At 39.6% G+C, this 21,659-nt stretch overlaps 1 pseudogene across 1 annotated transcript in view; it reads left to right on the top strand.

Annotated features, from left to right (window-relative positions):
- The window catches only part of LOC306850683 (NACHT, LRR and PYD domains-containing protein 3-like), a 30,831-nt pseudogene extending 19,715 nt beyond the window's left edge, over positions 1–11,116 (top strand). Inside the window, exons 5-9 of the transcript XR_013786035.1 lie at positions 5,013–5,183; positions 5,364–5,534; positions 5,954–6,115; positions 8,592–8,638; positions 8,715–11,116. The product of XR_013786035.1 is annotated as an NACHT, LRR and PYD domains-containing protein 3-like (transcript). The remainder of the gene's footprint in view (positions 1–5,012; positions 5,184–5,363; positions 5,535–5,953; positions 6,116–8,591; positions 8,639–8,714) is intronic.
- The last annotated feature ends 10,543 nt before the right edge of the window (positions 11,117–21,659 follow it).

The raw sequence follows: 21,659 nt of genomic DNA, 5'->3' as shown, positions 1-21,659 counted from the left end.
TCTGAAACGCCTTTGGAGACGGCTTATGGTAGAGAAATGAACATTCAATTCATGGGCAACAGCTCTGGTGGACATTCCTGCAGTCAGCATGCCAATTGCACGCTCCCTCAAAACTTGCGACATCTGTGGCATTGTGCTGTGTGATAAAACTGCACATTTTAGAGTGGCCTTTTATTGTGGCCAGCCTAAGGCACACCTGTGCAATAATCATGCTGTCTAATCAGCATCTTGATATGCCACATCTGTGAGGTGGATGGATTATCTCGGCAAAGGAGAGGTGCTCACTAACACAGATTTAGACAGATTTGTGAACAATATTTGAGAGAAATAGGCCTTTGTGTACATAGAATAAGTCTTAGAGTTTTGAGTTCAGCTTATGAAAAATGGGGCAAAAACAAAAGTGTTGCGTTTATAATTTTGTTCAGTGTAAATTTGCACCAGTCAGACAGGCTTGGTCTATAAACCTCATGCTCATACCAGGATTTATAAACAGTGTATATGTGCAGTGCAGTGCACACTCCAGACTGTATGCACACTTTTACTTTGAGATTGAAGAGATGAAGTAAACTTTCCATTTACACATTTAGATTAAATATGCCACTCTAAAGAATGGATTTAAGCGCACAAAATACCAGAGTTGTAAAATACTTGTTGAATTTTACATGATAACTGTACTTAAGTATTATTTTTAGGGGATTAGTACTTTATTCAAGTACAATTTAAACTGACTTGTTAATTATTAATTATTATATTATAATTAATATATATAAATAATTATAATATTTATTTTTGAAATAAGTTTAGCTATTTTTAATTTAATTGTATTTTTTTGTAATAAATTTGATATAAAACAAATTGCGGTCTACATAATTGTACGATTATGAAATCGAAGATATCGTTCGCGATAATGACAGCTGTTTCTGTAGCTTCAGATGGAGATTTACTTCTGATCACAGAACTGTGCTTCACTGACAAGATGTGAATTACAATCGCAGCTTTTGCCTAATCGGGATTACGATTTCATTTCAATTTATCGTGCAGCCCTAGCAAAGAGTCTACTTTTATTTGTGTATAGTCATAATAATAACAAAATGTTGTGCTTTTGTAAAGAAAACAAACAGGGTGCGCTCTCTGCCGTCTCTGTCAACTTTCCTCGCAGATGTGTAAATAAAACAACCTGAATCTCAGCGAATATTTGCCTTAAATACATGATAAATATATGTATAGAAAGCTTGAAGTGTATAATGTTAAATGAAGTAAGTCATGTTAAAACAAATATTCTCTGATAAAGTAATCCGTATTAAACCAACGAGAGGTACAGTTTTTCACGTCTGAGCTTATTACATTACATTACCTGTAATGTGACCACGCCCACGAGCCGATCACGCCATTCAAAATTTCAAATTATAAACATGCACGTAAGATGCGCGAACATAAATATTAGATATTTTCTGGGATTTTATCGATAACGATAATTTAATGATGTTTTGTGTTATTGTGCTGGCACATTAAGGACTGCCGTGGACAGCTGACTCCTAAAGTTTTTGATTTTCTTTATATTCTGTGTGGTGGTCAGTTCACTCTGAGAGAAAGTAATCTTTTCCAATAAGTTTAAACTGATTTTTACACTTTATGGGCATGTTTACCTTTATAAAGACATTTTTCTAAAATAGTTTGAATCAAATTCTTGCATTCAATCAGTCAATTAGAATAAGACATTTGGGTTGTTACCAAGCAAATTAAATTAAATCAGTATCAACAAAATTCATCTTTGCAATGCAGAGGAAACACAGAAGCTGCATCTGAAGTGGCATTTTGATGTATTTACACACTGTTTAATGCAAGACATGAATGTATTTATCCTGTAATTACAAATGCATTAATAATGTTTTGATATTAAACATAAACATTGAATACTGATATTTGAAATTATTTAAAGGTTCCATAGAATGCATTGATACAGTATTTTAAATTGTTCTCTGAAATCTACATAAAAGGTATGTGGCTTAGGTAAGGGCAAAAAATCTCCAGAAACGATTTTACATGTCCATTTACAACCCTAGGATTTCTCCCTAGAATGAAACGGTCTGTCATTGGTTTATTTGGCAGGGTCATGAATAATAATGAGATCTGCTCTGATTGGCTGTTTCACAGAGCTGCTCAATGTTGAGCTCTGCTCTGATTGGCTGTTTCACAGTGCTGCTCATTTCTGTATAACTCGCAGCAAGAAGGAAACACAGGGAGGAAAATATATATTTATAATACTTTGTCTTGCAGTTATATCGTCGGGTAATTATACTGTATATAAAATGCGGGCATCAGAAGCCTCTTCTAAAGATGATGCACAAGAAAGCCCGCAAACAGTTTGCTGAAGACAAGCAGACTAAGGACATGGACTCAAGGTGAGGAATACAAAGACAAGTGTGTCTTGCCTACAGTCAAGCATGGTGGTGGGAGTGTCATGGTTTGGGGCTGCATGAGTGCTGCCAGCACCGGGGAGCTACAGTTCATTGAGGGAACCATGAATGCCAACATGTACTGTGACATACTGAAGCAGAGACTGGGCCGCAGGGCAGTATTCCAACATGATAACGACCCCAAACACACCTCCAAGACGACCACTGCCTTGCTAAAGAAGCTGAGGGTAAAGGTGATGGACTGGCTAAGCATGTCTCCAGACCTAAACCCTATTGAGCATCTGTGGGGCATCCTCAAACAGGAGGTGGAGGAGCGCAATGTCTCACATCCACCAGCTCCGTTATGTTGTCATGGAGGAGTGGAAGAGGACTCCAGTGGCAACCTGTGAAGCTCTGGTGAACTCCATGCCCAAGAGGGTTAAGGCAGTGCTGGAAAATAATGGTGGCCACACAAAATATTGACACTTTGGGCCCAATTTGGACATTTTCACTTAGGGGTGTACTCACTTTTGTGGCCAGCGGTTTAGACATTAATGGCTGTGTGTTGAGTTATTTTGAGGGGACAGCAAATTTACACTGTTATACAAGCCGTGCACTCACTACTTTACATTGTAGCAAAGTGTCATTTCTTCAGTGTTGTCACATGAAAAGATATAATATAATATTTACAAAAATGTGAGGGGTGTACTCACTTCTGTGAGATACTCTATAAATATACACAATACACACTCCTATATTATGTAAAAAAAAAGTTTTATTTTGGATGTGATTAATCGCGATTAATCATTTGACAGCACTACAATTTATATATAATTAATTATTGCAAAGAATTAAAAGTAAATATAGCTCGAAAACATAGGCTACAAGCAAATATAAAGTAATAAAGGGGGAAAAAAACAATTACAAGTGATAAACAAAAAGCACTTTCAGTATCTGGGAGTGCTTTAAGTATCCGAAAGTTTACAGACAATCATAGTTATGGGTTTTTATTTTTTCCTCCACATTATTGGCATTTGATTATTACTGACAAGATCATAGACAATGGCAGTTTTAATAGGCTACATTCACACTAAATCACAAATCTATTTCGACAAATCAGATGTTTTGGCCTGTTCTGAAAACATAACTGGCTGTGTTTACATCAATTCTGTATCATAAAAGTAGATGCAAGTGCAATTAACCGCAGCTGCGAGCTTCAGGACAAACAAACAAACACAAAGTGCACATGAAAGTCTGTCAGTACGTGAGTTTTGTGCATCTAATACGTACTGCATTCCAAATGGCAGAAATGAAAGCATATCTAAAGTAAAATGCTGAAATAGCAGCGAGTGGAAGCACTGCAATCCGCGCATGTCTCACAGTGCATAATCTGTGCAATGAAGACCGCCGCGATTGTCTCTAGTGCACACACGTGCTATATGCAGGAAAAAGCCAAGTTCAGATTTTAAAATAGAGAGTGCATTTTTAATGCTCGCGTGACAAGCACGTATGCAAATGACGTCAATAGGCTATAATGAATTATGGTCTGTTACTGCAGTCCTGTTACTGCAGTTAATCCATGTCCGCATCTCGATGCAACGATTAATTTTGACACCCCTACAGGAAATATGGTGTCTAAAATGTAAGTCTCTAATTAACTTCTTGTTTATTGAACTGATGTAAAAAGTCAATATTACATTTGTAATCATGGTAATTTTTGGAGAAAAAAACAGCACTCTTTGTGTGAAATTGATTAACTATATAAACTGGTATAAATATGTAGCCTATATTTTCTGCCCCCATGTCTAGAATTTGTGATCATTATAAATGCACTGAATCACGCAGTGAAAGAACATGTTTTGATTATACTATGTTGTAAATAAAATACAAATAATCAAATCCATAAGCAAAACCCATTATTTTACTCTCCTCACAGTCTTTGTTACCTGCCTCACAGACACATTACTGACTGATGGCTCATTAGGGGAGGGCCCTTTGTCTCTCAGGTGTGAATCACTAAATATTCATGGGTGTTGTCATACGGCCTTTCTAACACAAAGCATGTCTTACAAATAGTGGTGCAACAGATCTGAAACTCACAGTTCAGATCATATTACGGATAAGCAAAGAAAACAAACAAACAAACAAAAGTTAGATTTTTATTAATTACTGAAAGCTTACTTTAAGTACTTCTATACCACAGCAAAAACTACTAGCTGAGCTAATAAAGTCAGTAATAAAACAAGAACAATACACAAAATGCAAGCGTAAATGAATACATCAAATGAATCTATCTATCTCTGACAGACTGTATTGCCTGAAAAACTACTTTAAACTTTTTCAGACTTAAAACTTTTTAAACCTTTCAAACTTTTTCAAACTTTCTGGTCCGGCTTTCTCAAGCCAACTTAAAGTTTGTCTCGACAAATGTTTTTTATCTAGTTTAAATATGTTTCACAATTGTCAGTCAATATTTAGTTTACCTTCTGATAAAAAAAATACAATATTAGTCATGTGATCAATATACAATCAATACCATATTCAGAACACAGAAGTATTATTTTAATAAACCAACCATGTCCTCTTAATTGAACCATATTTCATCCTGTGTTACAGATTTGCTTGCTGTAATCTCACAGTTCTATGCTGTAAACGTTTGTCTTCATCTCTACAATCATCAAACTCACTGAGAGATCTGGACCTGAGTAACAATGACCTGCAGGATTCAGGAGTGAAGCTGCTCTCTGATGGACTGAAGAGTTCACAATGTCAACTCAACATACTGAGGTTTGGAATTTTCTGTAGATGTAATTTTGTCCAGACAATAAATTGGCATACAAGAGTTTGCTAGATACTTTTCACACAGTATTATTTTGCAGTAGCTAATATGAGGCGAAGTGGGAAAATATTCAGGAATCACATGTTTTGGGAAGATACATCCGCGTATATGTACTTTGTTCTGTTTAGATTGACCAGCTGTAATCTCACTGATCAGTGCTGTGAAAGTTTGTCTTCATCTCTACACTCATCAAATTCACTAAGAGAGTTGGACTTGAGTAACAATGACCTTCAGGATTCAGGAGTGAAGCTTCTGTCTAATGGACTGAAGAGTTCACACTGTCAAATCTACATACTGAGGTAAGAAAAACATAAATGTTCAATTGCTTATAAAATTAAAGATGCCCTCTGCTCTGGTCCTGATCTCCTGAGTGTTTAATATATCAGCAGACCGCAGTGTGTCTGAAGGCTTTGGGGTTGTATTTGCTTCAGCCTGATGTCTTTGAAAATTATTTATTCACTGATTAAAATGTGAAACTTTTTAGGAGTGGAGATGAGCAGAAACTGTTACTAGATCAATTCTGGTCCATCAACACAGAACCTAGAGTGTCTCCAGCTGAACTGATCCAGTAATCAGTGATCTTTGGGGAAAAAAGTGACACATTAAATCAATGAATCATTTGATTTAAAACGGAGTTACAGGAATCTGTGTGTGGAGCAGTTTAAGGTGATCTCCAGTCCCAGAGGATGTGATGTTAAGTGTTTGTGTGTGTTTGTAGATTATCTGGCTGTATGGTGACAAAGGAAGGCTGTTGTTTTCTGGCTTCAGCTCTGAGTTCAAACCCTTCACACCTGAGAGAGCTGGATCTGAGCTACAATCACCCAGGACAATCATTAGTCAAACTGCTCTCTGATCCAAACTACAGACTGGACAAACTCAAGTATGTTCAGCACTAACAATCATCCTGTCATGTGTTTGTACGCGTGCACTATAAAACCACTGAAAACTTCTATGTACATAGATCCCTGCATACAGCATATACACATACTGCATAGGGAAATAGGGATGTCTTGAACTCTGTGATTGAAGATGATCTTGATTCAGCTCAACAGCTGCTTGTGACTCATAACAGCAGCATCTCGAAAACACATTTAAGTCCAAAACATCAATGGGAAGTTTGTCGCTGCTGTAGAGTAAATTCTCATTACTTTCAGAGTCATAAAGCAAAAACTGATCCAGTATACATAATCAGAGATCAAAGTCTAAGGGTGTACTCACATTAGGCCCAGTTGCCTTATACCAAGCGCGATTGCACCTGCCAGCCTGCACTCACATGGCACTTATGTTCCAGGCCAGAGAATGCATTCGATGCAACTTTTGTTTTGAGTAAACCGCAAGAAAAGCACTTTTGCTTATAGGCTGTCTAAAAGATTATATTTTTTGAGATGCAGTGATTTTCATTTAACTGTGCTCATTTATCAGAACATTGTTAGATGATATTCTTATTATTATCAGAACATTGTTAGATGACATGGCAGATGATATTGATGGAGGAATTGGCAGCTTTACTCACTATAATTACTGTCAATTATATTAATAAATTGACAATTACATAAGTAAGGTGAGAACCATACCTGCCATAAACCTAAGTATGTTTAAATAGGGCTTGGTGATAAAACAATAATGATAATTATCATTATATAATCTTCCTTGATAAAATGATAACAAGAGTTCGATAAATGTTCAATAATAATGTTTATGCACCAAAAGCAGAATGAAACTGCACTACTCATTTGAACCGTGTCGCACGGACCAGTTACCCACTTGGCACAAAATTCAAATGGCAGCGCAGCACTGTAGTATTCTTATGTTTGGCTCAGCCAATCATATGTCAGAAGCAACATAGTCTCTGTTCCTATTGGCTGTATTCACTGTCAGTCTAGGTAATGCAAATTAGTCAAAGGTTGGTTGTGTTCATTGCTGCTGAGAAGTTAGCCAGCACTCATGTTGCGTAGTTGAACAGTGTTAATAAAAGCTATGTTAAAGCTGATTATGCGTGCATTCAGTCAGAGCCTTCATCTACATGTAATCGTAGAGAAAACACGACAAGCACTAGCTTACTAGAGCAGATGTGTTTACTCGCTGACAAGTCTCACGCGAGCACTAAACAGCACTGTGAGATCCAGTGTGAAGCGCATGAATTCAGCAAAGAACACAAATGATTTAAACTAGTTTAAAGCCTGATAAAACAGTGCTGACAAACAGGAGAAACACTGTGTGCAACGATGCAGTCAGAAGGCTTTTCATTCTATAAATCGCCATCATTTACCATGAATTTATTGTAGTAACACTAACTGCACCATGGTATTATGCAAAAAATGTGGGCTATTGAATTTGCATTTATACTAAATGGATTTAGATGATTTTTATACAAATACCATAAACCAAATAGTTACATTTTATCATGGTATTGAGGTACTATGTGTGTGGTTTTTATCATGATCTAAATGTATGATATTATGGAAGACCAATGGTTAATTTTAATAAAACTCAAACTATTAGAATAATTACATTTCACCATATAAAAATTTGGTTGCTACAATTTTATAATGAACATAAACTTACATCTACATCCTAACTCAAGCTTCTTCTACTATCAACTCAAGATACTGTCAAAGAAGCATTTCTAAGACACAAAATACAAAAAATATTAATAATATTAATATTGTAGCCTGCACTGCAAACTGTGATGAAGACAAAGTTAAAGTCAGGCAACATAAACCGGTTTCATTAATTGAAACTGTATCATTCATTAACTTAAAAGCAAAAATCTGCCTTTAAACTTGAAAGAAATAAAGATTTTAAATATATTGTGATAATTATTGATATTGACTGATATGGAAAATTGTATTGTGACCATTTTTTTTGGGACATATCACCCAGCCCTATGTTCAAATTAATTGAAACGTGTTCTATCCAAGCAGTAATATGGAATATGTTTGTTGTCATAATAATGACAGTATAGAGCACACAAAAGTAGTGCCTCTTCTGTGCTCCGGAGCCCAATCCACCCTTCGCCGGGAGTTTGATTGACAGACAGGAGAGTAGATTAATGTCAGTGGACTTGCAATTGTAAAATGGTGTGTATTGATGTATTGCTGCAGTTGAAACAAGATACCTTCTGATGTTCATTCGTGTTTATTTTCATGCTATTTCATGTCCTATGGTGTGACAGCAAAAATGTAGAAAAAAAACTTAACATACAAATAACATGAGAAAAATGTATCTTCATTCTTAGTTACAAATAGCATGAGAGAGGTTTAAAAGTTAGAGTTTTTTTGTTTTTTTTTACATTTTTCTGTCACACCATAGGACACATTGATACGTCAACTACCCTTGTACACCTTTTCTTATAGTGTGGATCACGGAGGAGAGATCAGGATTATAACAGGACCACAGAAATGTAGGTCACACACAAACACACCTAGATTGTTGTTTTGTTGTGTTATAAATGTTATAATTACTCATTTTGTGTTCAGATGCATGTGATCTCACACTGGATTTAAACACAGCAAACACTCGTCTCATTCTGTCTGAGAGGAACAGAAAGGCAACATATGTGAGAGAGAAGCAACCATATCCTGATCATCCAGAGAGATTTGATGAATGTCTTCAAGTTCTGTGTAGAGAGAGTCTGTCTGGATGCTGTTACTGGGAGGCTGAATGGAGTGGGAACGTTTGTATATCAGTGACGTATACAGGAATCCGCAGGAAAGAATGGAGGAATAAGTTTGGATACAGTGAAGAGTCCTGGAGTCTAAACTGTTCTACTGGCAGTTTCTTTGTCATACACAATAATAAGCGCACAGACATATCTGTCCCTTCATGTGGCTCTAACAGAGTAGGAGTGTATCTGAACTGGTCGGCCGGCACTCTGTCCTTCTACAGCGTCTCTGTCACACACACACTCACGCACTTACACACATTCAACACCACATTCATTGAACCCCTCTGTGCTGGATTTGGATTTGATTATGGTTCCTCAGTGTCTCTGTGTGAGATTAAACAGCTTCCTGTGAGAAACAACCAAGACACAGTAAAGAAACACACTTACATTTTATCTCTCTTTAACTCTCACTCTCTTCTAATCTGAATTTCAGTGTGTATAGAAACACACACACACATTGACTACGGTCTAAATGAGACACACTACAGACTTATGTTGTGTTTTTCTAAAGACATTTGAATGCGGCTCAACAGTTTTGTCTTTGTGAGTCTCTGAGCTCTACCTGGAGGAAGGTTTAGTTTCTTGCTCATAGGAAACAGTTCTTAGCAACCGCTTGCTCTGTTAGTATCGTAACTGAGGGTTGGTCAGAGCTAATCTTATACTTCACACTTCATTACAAATGTTAAAGTCTGTAAAGCTCATCTTAAGGTTGACGTCTCTTCCTGATCACTCATTCTCAACTGTCTGTTTTTCAATCACACTCAAACTGACTGTGGATTAAACTCATGTCAGATCCTCAAATTTATCCTCAAATTATTTTAACCTGTTGCTTCCTAATACATAGTCATTTAATAGAAATGTATCACTAACCATATAATTAACTGTCATTAATTTGTAATTTTCAATTAATTACATTTTCATGTGTGTTCATCATTCAGTATGGGTTTGCTAGATAACACTGTGAGATAAAAGTGATGTAATAAATAATTACAGATTATACGATTTAGAAATGTTGAATTAAATTAAATGATTGTATTTTTAAAAAGAATTGATTGGATGGTTTGTTAATTACAAGGTCAACAGCGTGTGTGAATCAAGTGCAGTACATTCATCTCACCACCAGAGGTCTTGTATTGACATTGACAATAATACCGACATAATTTAATATTTATTCATGACCTAATAGTTGAAGTATTGCTATGGAAATTCAGCATCTCTGTTAATCTATTCAGATTATTCAAATATGATCATATGTGACACAAGAGTTTACAATCTGACTTCATTCCTGCCTTTGCCAGCCAGTAAAAACCTACCATTTTGGCTTTGACTGAAACATGGATCTCAGCAGAAACACAGCGACTCCTTCAGCTCTCTCTACTGACTTAATTTTCTACTACAAGCCTTGTCCATCTTTGTGAGTTGGAGGAACAGGTTTACGCATTTCCAACACCTAGAAATTCACTCCTCTCTCATCTCTCTGCACTTATGTTTGAATATCATGCCATTACTGTTATTAATCTTGACAAAATTAATCTTGTCAACATCTGTCCTCCAGGTCAAGACATACTGCTGTCTTCTTTCCCAGAGCATCAAACACTGTAATGCTGTAATCCTTGGTGACTTTAGCATTAACCATGTCAAACCTCAAGCAGTTGATTTTCTAGCACTTCTGGCCTTGTTTGATCTCACAAGAAAACAGACTCCTGCAACACACAAAGAAGGCAAACAACTACAGTAGACCTCATCCTCAAATTGTAACTGCATGACTGTTGATCCTGTCCTGCTGCAGTTGTTGAAACTCTTCATCTGGCAAGAGTGAACTCTAAATCACCTGTCATTATCTCAGTTTATCTTTCTGCTGCCTTTGACACTGTAAACCAGCAGACTGTCATTATTTACAAGAAACACTTAACAGTAATCACAGGATGGTTTGGTATTTCAAGCTGAAATGAGTGTGTGAATCTACCGCAGCAAGTTCATCTCACCACCATAACTCTGCCACCCACTAATTGAAATGGAGTCAATAATTTGAAATAATTAAGTATTCACACAATTTAATATTTATTCAATGCATCACAATCAGTTACAGTCCTGAGCACCAATATCTGTGTTAATCTATTAAGTTTATGATTATACAAATATTTATTTTCTGAAAAGTACTTGCGATTTCAAAGGTTTTATTATAATTTTTTTTTTAAATAAAAGTGTGTTGTAACCATGACAATTTTCATTCATACTTTCTGTAGTTACGCCAGTAGGTGGCTGCATCGAGAGCATCATTGAACCCACTGATCTATAATAGAGAATTATATTGAGATCAGTGGTTGAATAACTGAACCATTAAGTCGATTCAATTGATTCTTTCAACCTTATTGATTCTTTCGCAACTGCGTGATGCTCTGAGACATGCAAATGTTTTGGCTGTATGTGGAAAATTTTTGTTGATTGAGCAAAAATCTGCAACTGTCCCTGTACGTCAATAACTAAGAGTCATCTTGGGTCGAGGAAAAGCACGACGAGTGTGGTCCACATACAGGGTCACAACAGTTTCAGCTGTACAAATCAGTCTTGCAGGTTTTGTTTTGTGGGAAGACAGTATTCCCATTAAACGCTGGAAAGCAGAGAATATTCCTGAGTCACCATGAAGATCATCATCTTGTTGATCGAACTGATTAGTCTAGGCTGGATCATCGGTTATTTTGGCCAAGTGCCTGGGGTAGAGGTTCGATCAAACTCAGCGCACGCCGAAGAGCTGCGGGACCTCGGTCTGCTCCGAAAGCCCACTCCATCACCGACCCCCACTACTGCATCTCGCCCACAGCGGAGGCGCTACAAGCGGCGTGAGAGGAAGCAGAAGAGGGGTAAGCGCGGAGGTATCCGAGCTAGGCTAGCGGCCAACCCACACAAGCCAGCTATCCCCACCATCGTACTGGCGAACGTACGCTCTTTGGACAATAAACTGGACTACATCCGACTAGTTCACTCTATTCAGTGGACTGTAAGAGACTTTTGTGTTTATGGAAACATGGCTTAACAGCGTACCGGACTGCGCCATACAGCTCGACCAGCTAACATGCTATCGAGCTGACAGAGCTCTCGTCGAGGGAGGTAAGATCTACGGCGGCGGGCTTTGTGTTTACATCAATGATGCATGGTGCCGCGACTCTGTTGTGGTCTGCAAACACTGCTCACCCTTGGTGGAGTTTATGATTATTAAGTGCCGGCCGTTCTATCTACCGAGGGAATATACAGCTATACTGCTCGTTGCTGTATACATCCCTCCCAGCTCCAACAACAACAACAGGAGTGAGGCACTAAATGATCTGTACCAGCACACCAGTGAGCAGCAGACAGCCCACCCAGATGCTTTTCTCATCTTGGCTGGGGATTTCAACCATGCAGACTTAAAGAGTGTGTTCCCAAAAATACATCAACACATAGACTTTCCAACAAGGGGAAAAAATACCCTGGACTTTGTTTACACCACCCAGATAGGAGCTTACAAGGCCCCCCCCCCCCTCCCCCACCTTGGAGCCTCAGACCACATCACTGTCATGCTAATGCCTGCATACAGACCGCTCGTTAAAGTCATCAATCCAATACACAAACAGATACAAGTGTGGCCGGAAGGGTCGTCTGTTTTGACACCACTGACTGGAATATGTTTAAACAGGCTGCCACATACAACAACACTACAGACCTCCAAGAGGACTCAGAGACTGTCACTGCCTACATCACCAAGTGCATTGATGATGTAACAGTCACAAAGACCATCACTGTCAGGGCCAACCAGAAGCCGTGGATGACAGGGGCGGTCTACAGACTTCTGAAGGCTCGGAACGCTGCCTTTAGAGCTGGAGATGAGGAGGGCCTGAAGACAGCTAGGGCCAACCTTTCCCGCGGCATCAGAGAGGCCAAGAGACAGTACTCCAGGAGGATAGCCCATCGTTTCAGCGACAGCAGAGACACTCGGAGCCTGTGGCAGGGGATACAGACCATCACAGACTACAAGCCCCCACCACAGACCTGTGACAGCACCATCCCCCTGCTGAACGAGCTGAATGCCTTCTTTGCTCGCTTTGAGGCACAAAACAGCACCACTGCACAGAAGACTCCACCTCCTCCCGGCGACCAGGTGATGACGCTGTCCCCGAATAGTGTGAGGAGATCCCTCAGCAGGATCAATGCACGCAAAGCTCCAGGTCCTGACAACATTCCTGGGCGTGTACTGAGAGACTGTGCAGTGAAACTCACTGATGTCTTCACAGACATTTTCAACATCTCGCTAAATCAGGCCGTTGTCCCCACATGCTTCAAAGCTACCACCATCATTCCAGTCCCGAAGAAGTCATCTCCATCCTGCTTCAATGACTACCGTCCAATAGCACTCACTCCTATTCTCATGAAGTGTTTCGAACGGCTAGTCATGCACCACATCACGTCTGCCCCCCCCCCTCCCTGGACCCCTTCCAGTTTGCATATAGGTCCAACCGCTCGACCGATGATGCCATCGCCACTGCCCTCCACCCAGCCCTCACACATCTGGACAAAAAAGACACATATGTCAGGATGCTGTTCATAGACTTCAGTTCAGCATTCAACACAATCATCCCTCAACAGCTCACGCACAAACTGGTCCAGCTGGGGCTCAACACCTCTCTGTGCAACTGGCTGTTGGACTTCCTGACCGGGAGACCTCAGGCAGTATGGGTCGGCATTAACACATCCAGCACCATCACACTGAACACTGGGGCCCCCCAAGGATGTGTGCTGAGCCCTCTCCTCTTCACTCTGCTGACCCACGACTGCACACCGTCACACAACTCCAACCTTTTCATTAAGTTTGCGCATGACACGACTGTGGTGGGTCTCATTAGCAACAGAGATAAGACAAACTACAGGAGCGAGGTGAGCCGCCTGGCCGAGTGGTGCAGTGACAACAATCTCTCTCTGAATGTGGAGAAGATGAAGGAGATTGTTGTTGACTTCAGGAGAGTACACACTCAGCATGCCCCTCTGACCATTAACGGTGCGACTGTGGAGAGAGTGAGCAGCACCAAGTTCCTGGGTATGCACATCACAGAGGACCTCTCCTGGACTAACAACACTGTAGCACTGGCCAAGAAAGCACAGCAGCATCTCTACTTCCTCCGCAAACTTAGAAGAGCCAGAGCCCCGGCCCCCATCATGTGGACCTTCTACAGAGGCACCATCGAGAGCATCCTAACTAGCTGCATCACTGTGTGGTATGGCGCTTGCAACGCATCCTGCCGCAAGTCACTTCAACGCATAGTGAGAGCAGCTGAGAAGATCGTTGGTGTCTCTCTCCCCTCCCTCCAGGACATCTACAGCACCCGTCTCACCCGCAAAACCCTCCGCATTGCAGGTAATCCCACCCACCCGACACACAGCTACTGCGGAGTCTCCAGGCGAGGACCAACAGACTGAAGGACAGCTTCATACATCAGGCTGTCAGGAAGCTGAACTCCCTCCCGTCCACGCCCCCCCCCCCCAGCTCCCCACATCCCCAGGACCATCCACCCCCCCACCCACTTACAAACTGTGACCAGCACCTGTCACTTATAAAGTAAAGAGACTTTATTGTCATTGTAGTTATACAACGAAATTTGTTTGGTAGCTCACAGAGCCCAGCAGCAGTAAAACAAGAAAGCAGCACACAGAACATAGTAAATGTAGTAAAAGTATAAAATTACTGTATAAAATAAAAAGGCACTTAGTATAATAATAGACAAGATAAATTTAAGGATAGAAATGTAACAGTATTTACAGTATAGTAGTTGAGTGCAGACATGAATGTCCCATAGAGTGTCTAGATAATAAAATATAACACTATTTACAATGTGGTAATTTAGTGCAAACATTAAAGTCCAATAAGTGTCTTTGTGCATTAGCAGCAAACATGAGGAAGGGAGAAGAGAGGAAGGGTTAACTATTTGTGTGTTGGGGGGGTGGCACAGGCTACAGCTCTGGGGAAAAAACTGTTCTTTAGTCTGTTTGTGCGGGTTCTGATTGTCCTATATCTTTTCCCTGATGGGAGGGGTACAAAAAGTCTGTGTCCTGGATGAGTTGGGTCCTTGATGATGTTGCTAGCTTTTTTTTTTTGCACAGTTTTGTTTTATTTAACTGGTTTGCACTCTATTTATTCTGCCATGTGTTTTATGCCACTTTATTTATCTCTTTTTTATTTTTCTACAATGTCCTCAGACTGATAAGCTTGCACTATATGTATTCACTACTGTCAGTGTCTTAAATGTTAACTGTATGCACCAAGGGTCTGAGGGTAACGCAATTTAAATTCTCTGTATGTATGTGCCGTACATGTGGAAGAATTGACAATAAAGCAGACTTGACTTGACTTGACTTGATGGAAATATGACTCACATTCTAGGAGACAGAACAGTATCATCTGTGAAGCCAATGCTGCATGTCTGGTGGGCCGAGTAAAGCCAACCGAAGGTTGCATGATATATAAGACTAATCTATGTTTTCAGGTTTATTGCAATCTTCCGATATTAGATTGCCCAACAAATCTATCAGTAGAAATACAAACCAATGTATAATTGTGTATAGGGAACTATACTACACAGAAATGTGATGGTCAAAACATTACTGGGTTACAAAGTGTGGTAACTAACAACCCAAGACCATTGACATTGCTTAACTCTACTGAAATTTACAACAGGTCCACATATGGGACGGTAATACCATGGGTTCGTAAACCACAACACTTAGATCGACATGTTGTACCGATACCACACACTTGCACACCTGTTGCTAATGGTGTCAAACACACAACTGTATTTTGGACTATTCTCTTCCCTCCTATACCTAAATGTAGAAACAAACGAGCATGGTATGATACATTATTGGGAGGGACCGGTACTGGTTTAGGAGTACTTAACACTATTGACAAACAAGTGACTGCTAACAAACTATCGAAAGTAGGGAGATATTCACATGATGCCTTACAAAAGATAAGACGATGGATGCCATCATGAATGTGACTCATTTTATGTGTCAGCATAACCCTAGTACATAATCCTGACCATTTTTCTGGTAATGTTGTCAAGAGGCCATATTCTAATCCACACATCCACCATATGTCTGCCAATGCAATATCAATTTAATCAAATATAGGTGCATTTCCCTTCAAATCTTGCTACGTCAATATTTCCCTTCTTCTCATAACATTCAAATTCCTGATCTGCCATTAATTTATGGGAGGCATTTACCTCCCAATCTCACTACATCTAGCCCCATTACATTAGATAGTCCTGGACATTTCTTAAACCATTCATCATGAAATATTCTACAACTAGAACTGTGTATAGGTATTGGTACAATATATAAAATTGGTCTTGCTTCAAAGCAAACTATGCAGTTTTCCCATTTTTCTTTTTCTGCTTTTTTAATTTAGCCATTTATACCAATTATTGTCTTCTGCCTTTTCCATAATATATCTGAAATGCCCATTTTCTTATACTGTAAGTAATGTTCTGATTTTCATCTACAATGTGTCCATTTTGTCTAGATATTTTTTCCTCCTCATCTAGTTCTTGTTCTTTTTGGATTACGTCAAAGCCACTGCTAGATTCAGATGAGGGTTGAAAAGTTAATTTTAGGGAAGACTGGGTGCTGTTGGTTATTGCTTGAGTTTGCCAAATTAGATGCATTAGGCATGTGATGATCATCAGATATGTTGTCAGACTTATTCTTTCTCCTCTCCTGTTTATCTGACAGGAGAATGCGAGCTCCTTGTACATCTGTTTTTGAGCTTTCATCAGTTTTGTTCTTCATCTTGTGTCACTGGTCTTTCCTCGTCACTTTCTCCTGGATTATTTGCTTGTCTGTTTCCTTCTCGTTCCATCCGTCCTTTGGGAACTCTAGTACAGTGGTTTAGATGATACCAAGTTGTACTTCCCTCCATTTGGACTGCTGTTGGAGTAGCTCTCAATACTTTATTGGGTCCCTCTCTCCTGGGCTCATTCCACTTTCTCCGGAATACCCTCAGATATACTTGATCACCTGGAACAATTGGACAATTCCGACTCTGTTTCCTCACAGGGCTCTTTTCTTGTTTCCTGTAAATAGATAGCTTTATGTATGGCAGTCAATTTCTTCATATAAGATCGAAGTTCCATTTGCAATTGCTCAAGGGGAGGTCCTTTGTAGGGACCTCTATGATATGGCACAGGCATATTGACCCGTAAGCATTTCATGCGGTGTTAAGTGTGTGTTTCTGTTAGTTTGTATGCGATAGCTCATTAGTGCAAGAGGTAACTCGTCAATCCTGTTAAGTTTAGTACTTTCACATATTTTGTTTAGTTTGGCCTTGAGGGTTCCATTTAATCTCTCTACCATCCCTTGTGATTGTGCATGGTAAATACACCCTAGTCTCTGCTTTATTCTCAATTGTTGAAGTACTTGTTTTACAGTTTTTTGTATGAATGCCGATCCATTATCTGAACTTATTTCTGATGGTATTCCAAATCTAGGAATTATTTCTCTTATAAGAAATTTAATTACTGTTCCTGCTCCCTGATCTGCTGATGGTACTGCCTCCACCCATCTGCTAAATCTGTCTATGACCACAAGCATGTACCTTTTGCCTTGCACTCGCTTTATCATATCCACATATTCCATTACCAAATGCTTAAATTTTACACATTACTGTATGTGGGATATTGATCGAAAGAGACTGTTTCGAAATGTTTGAATTATTGAGGATATGGTCAATATCCCAATATTTAGCTGCACCCTTCAGCCATTGTTAGGCCATGATTGACAACATGGTCCACAATAGTGGCCCTTATTTCATTTGATATGCGCCTCTGTCTTTGGCCTCTTCTGCCTCTTCCTCTGTTTTGCCTCTGAGCATTTCCATGCATCCTTACTCCTCTTCTTCCTCTCGTCTGTTGACCCTGATCATTTTCTGGATGTTCATCCATCATCAGAATATGTAACTCTTGTGTTGTCCTCTGTCTATATAGGCTTGCCAATTGAAGGTTCATGAGATGCACCTTTGAGCTATTTCAGAGAACTGAAATATTTCTATATTTATTTATATTTTCTATCTTAAAATCAATTTGATACACTATCATTTTCGTTTCTATAACTTGTGAATATATCCCTTATAGCATTCTACAACAAAACCAATCAGAGCGCCTTGTTATCACTAGTTTTATTTTGATTTCCCGAGTCTGCTATTAGCTTATAGCCCGTTAGCATCGCCAGCGCGGCTGTCGCTAATCTCTCTTACATTGCTAATACTCTATTCACACACATTATCATTGTTTCACTGTTACTTGCTTAAATGGCGGATTTGTGTCTGCCTTTGAGTGCAGGTGAGGACACATGCAAGCTGCATTTGGTGCAGCTGGAGGCCATGGAGAAGCAGATCCGCGACCTGATGGAGAAGCAGGCCCAGCTGAGAGAGCGCAGAGTCGCGCTGGAAACATCCGAGGCTGACGCTTACAAGTCCGGGGTAAGTATACAGCGTTAGGGCTGGGTAAAAAATATAGATTCTCCGATTTTAATCGATCTTCAGTTTAACGCAACGATATCGATTCGGGAAATCCCCGAATCGATTCTTAATGCGCGTGCTTCACGTAAGAGGATATGAATATTCACCTCTCGTCCTGAAGGTGTCACCATCTATAGATATACTTACCTGGCAGGGGAGACACCATGATCAAGAAGGCGGTTCACCCTGTGTGCACCCTATTATTAATGTAGATGTGTATTTCAGTAAAAAACTTAAGTAGGAGAGTTTCAGTTACCAGCATTTATATCAAAATATGGATCCCATGTCTGCAAAACTAACATTTTAAATGAAATATTGATAGCTAATCGATATCGAATCGAATCGAAATCGAATCGAATCGAATCGAATCGAAACCATAAAAATAAGAATCGAATCGCAGAATTGGTCACAATACCCAGCCCTATACAGCGTGCTGCTAAAACTCCCACCAGCTCTACTCCATGTGTTTCTCTGCACAGACCCTGCACAGATCTCCACCCGGAACCGCTTCGCTCCCCTCCGCGAGACAGAACGCGACGCTGTGATCGTCGGAGACTCCATCGTCCGGCATGTCCGTGCTACGTTAGCTGAAGGTAAAGTGCACACTCACTGTTTCCCCGGTGCTCGTGTTCTAAATGTTTCTGCGCAGATACCCGCAATCCTGAAGGGCGACGAGAGCATCGGCGCTGTTGTGCTGCACGTGGGGGTTAACGACACCAAGCTGCGGCAGGTGGAGACACTGAAGAGGGACTTCAGGAGCCTGATCGAGACGGTACGCAGCACATCACCCTCGATGGCGATCATCGTGTCAGGACCGCTTCCCATGTATCGACGAGGACACGAAAGGTTCAGTAGACTTTTTGCTTTAAACGAATGGTTATGAATGGTGTAAAGAACAGAAACTGCTCTTTGTTAATAATTGGAATATTTTCTGGTGTGTCCAAGGCTTTTCCGTGCTGATGGCCTGCACCCCAGCAGAGTCGGAGCGGAACTCCTGTCGGACAACATCTCCAGGATGCTACGCTCCAGCTGACTAGTATGCCAATTCTCAAATACTGCTATGATGGCTTTTTTTCTACCCACTTAAATGATAGAAGTACTTGCGTTGTCCAATCTATACAGACTGTGGATAGAAGTAATTGCATTGTCCAATCTATACAGACTGTGTCTGTTCCCCGAATAGCGAGGTCAAAATATAAATTTAATGCAGGATCTAGAAAAAATCTGATCGTGATTAAACCAGAAAAAGGCTAAATAAATTAACAAAAACCATTTTTAAAGCTTGGGCTCCTAAACATTAGGTCACTCGCACCCAAAGCAGTTATTGTAAATTAAATTATCACAGATCATTTTGATGTACTCTGCCTGACTGAAACCTGGCTTAAACCAAATTAATATATTGGTCTAAATGAGTCTACTCTACCAAGCTACTGTTATAAACATGAGCCCCGTCAGACTGGTCGTGGCGGCGGTGTTGCAACGATATATAGTGATATTCTCAATGTTACTCAGAAAACAGGATGCAGGAGGTTTAACTCATTCGAAATACTTCTGCTTAATGTTACACTGTCAGATATGCAAAATAAATCTCTCCTATCTCTTGCTCTGGCTACTGTGTATAGACCGCCAGGGTCATATACAGATTTCCTAAAAGAATTAGCAGATTTCCTCTCAGATCTATTGGTTAATGTTGATAAAGCGCTAATTGTTGGAGATTTTAACATTCACGTTGATAATACAAATGATGCGTTAGGACTTGCGTTTACTGCCCTAATAAACTCTTTTGGAGTCAAGCAAATCTCTTTTGGAGGCAGAGAATATCTACAAACTCATAGATAATAACCAAAACAATCCAAGGTTTTTATATAGCACAGTAGCTAGATTAACAAATAAACAGACGCCACCCAATCTAAATATTCCCTCACAGTTTAATAGTAATGACTTTATGAATTTCTTCACTGATAAAATAGATAACCTCAGAAATACAATAACAAATGTAGGTACTACTGCGTCTAGTATTTCAGCTTCATTCATCGCACCCAAAGAAAACCTGCAGTGCTTTACAACTATAGGACAGGAAGAGCTAAATAAACTTATCAGTGCATCTAAACCAACAACATGTTTATTAGATCCTGTACCCACTAAACTACTGAAAGAGTTGTTACCTGTAGCAGAAGAACTGCTTCTCATCGTTATCTTTAGGCCACGTCCCAAAACTATTCAAGCTGGCAGTTATTAAGCCTCTTATAAAGAAACCACAACTAGATCCTAGTGGACTGGCAAATTACAGACCTATTTCAAATCGTCCATTTATGTCTAAAATTTTAGAAAAAGTTGTGTCTGCTCAATTGTGCTCCGTCTTGCAAAAATATTATCTCTATGAAGAATTTCAGGTTTCAGGCCTCACCATAGCACAGAAACAACACTTGATAAAATTACAAATGACATCTCATTGCTAGTTTTACTTGATCTTAGTGCTGCTTTCGACACTATAGACCATGATATACTCATAGATCAATTACAAAACTATACTGGTATTCAAGGGCAGGCAGGAATATCCTACCTGTCCAATCGCTACCACTTTGTTAATTTAAATGGGGATTCATCTCAATTATCACCAGTAAGGTATGGAGTACCACAAGGATCTGTCCTAGGTCCTCTGCTATTTTCAATATACATGTTGCCCCTTGGTAATATTATTATTATAGTTTTCATTGTTATGCTGATGATACTCAACTATATATCTCAACAAGACCAGATGAAACTTCTAAACTAAGCTAATAGATTGTGTAAAAAAAATTAAAAGATTGGATGACCAATAATTTCCTCCTATTAACTTCAGATAAATCAGAGATATTACTTATTGGACCAAAAAAAACCAGTACACAGAATCTCTTGGATTACAATTTGCAACTAGACGGATGCACTGTTACGTCCTCTAAAGTCAAAAATCTGGGTGTTATATTAGACAGCAACTTGTCCTTTGAAAATCGTATTTCCAGCATTCTTCCATCTTAGAAACATTGCCAAGCATCGAAACATGCTACCTGTTTCTGATGCAGAAAAGCTAGTTCATGCATTCACTGGACTATTGTAATGCACTGCTAGGTGGTTGTCCTGCATCTTCAATAAAAAAGCTACAGATAGTCCAAAATGCAATGGCTAGAGTCCTTACCAGGTCAAGAAAATATGATCATATTTTCCCAATTTTAC

Source organism: Barbus barbus, assembly GCF_936440315.1.
Source record: "Barbus barbus genome assembly, chromosome: 30".
Lineage (NCBI taxonomy): Eukaryota > Metazoa > Chordata > Actinopteri > Cypriniformes > Cyprinidae > Barbus > Barbus barbus.
The sequence above is the reverse complement of the archived record's forward strand: the minus strand, read 5'-3'. Positions and strand labels throughout refer to the sequence as shown.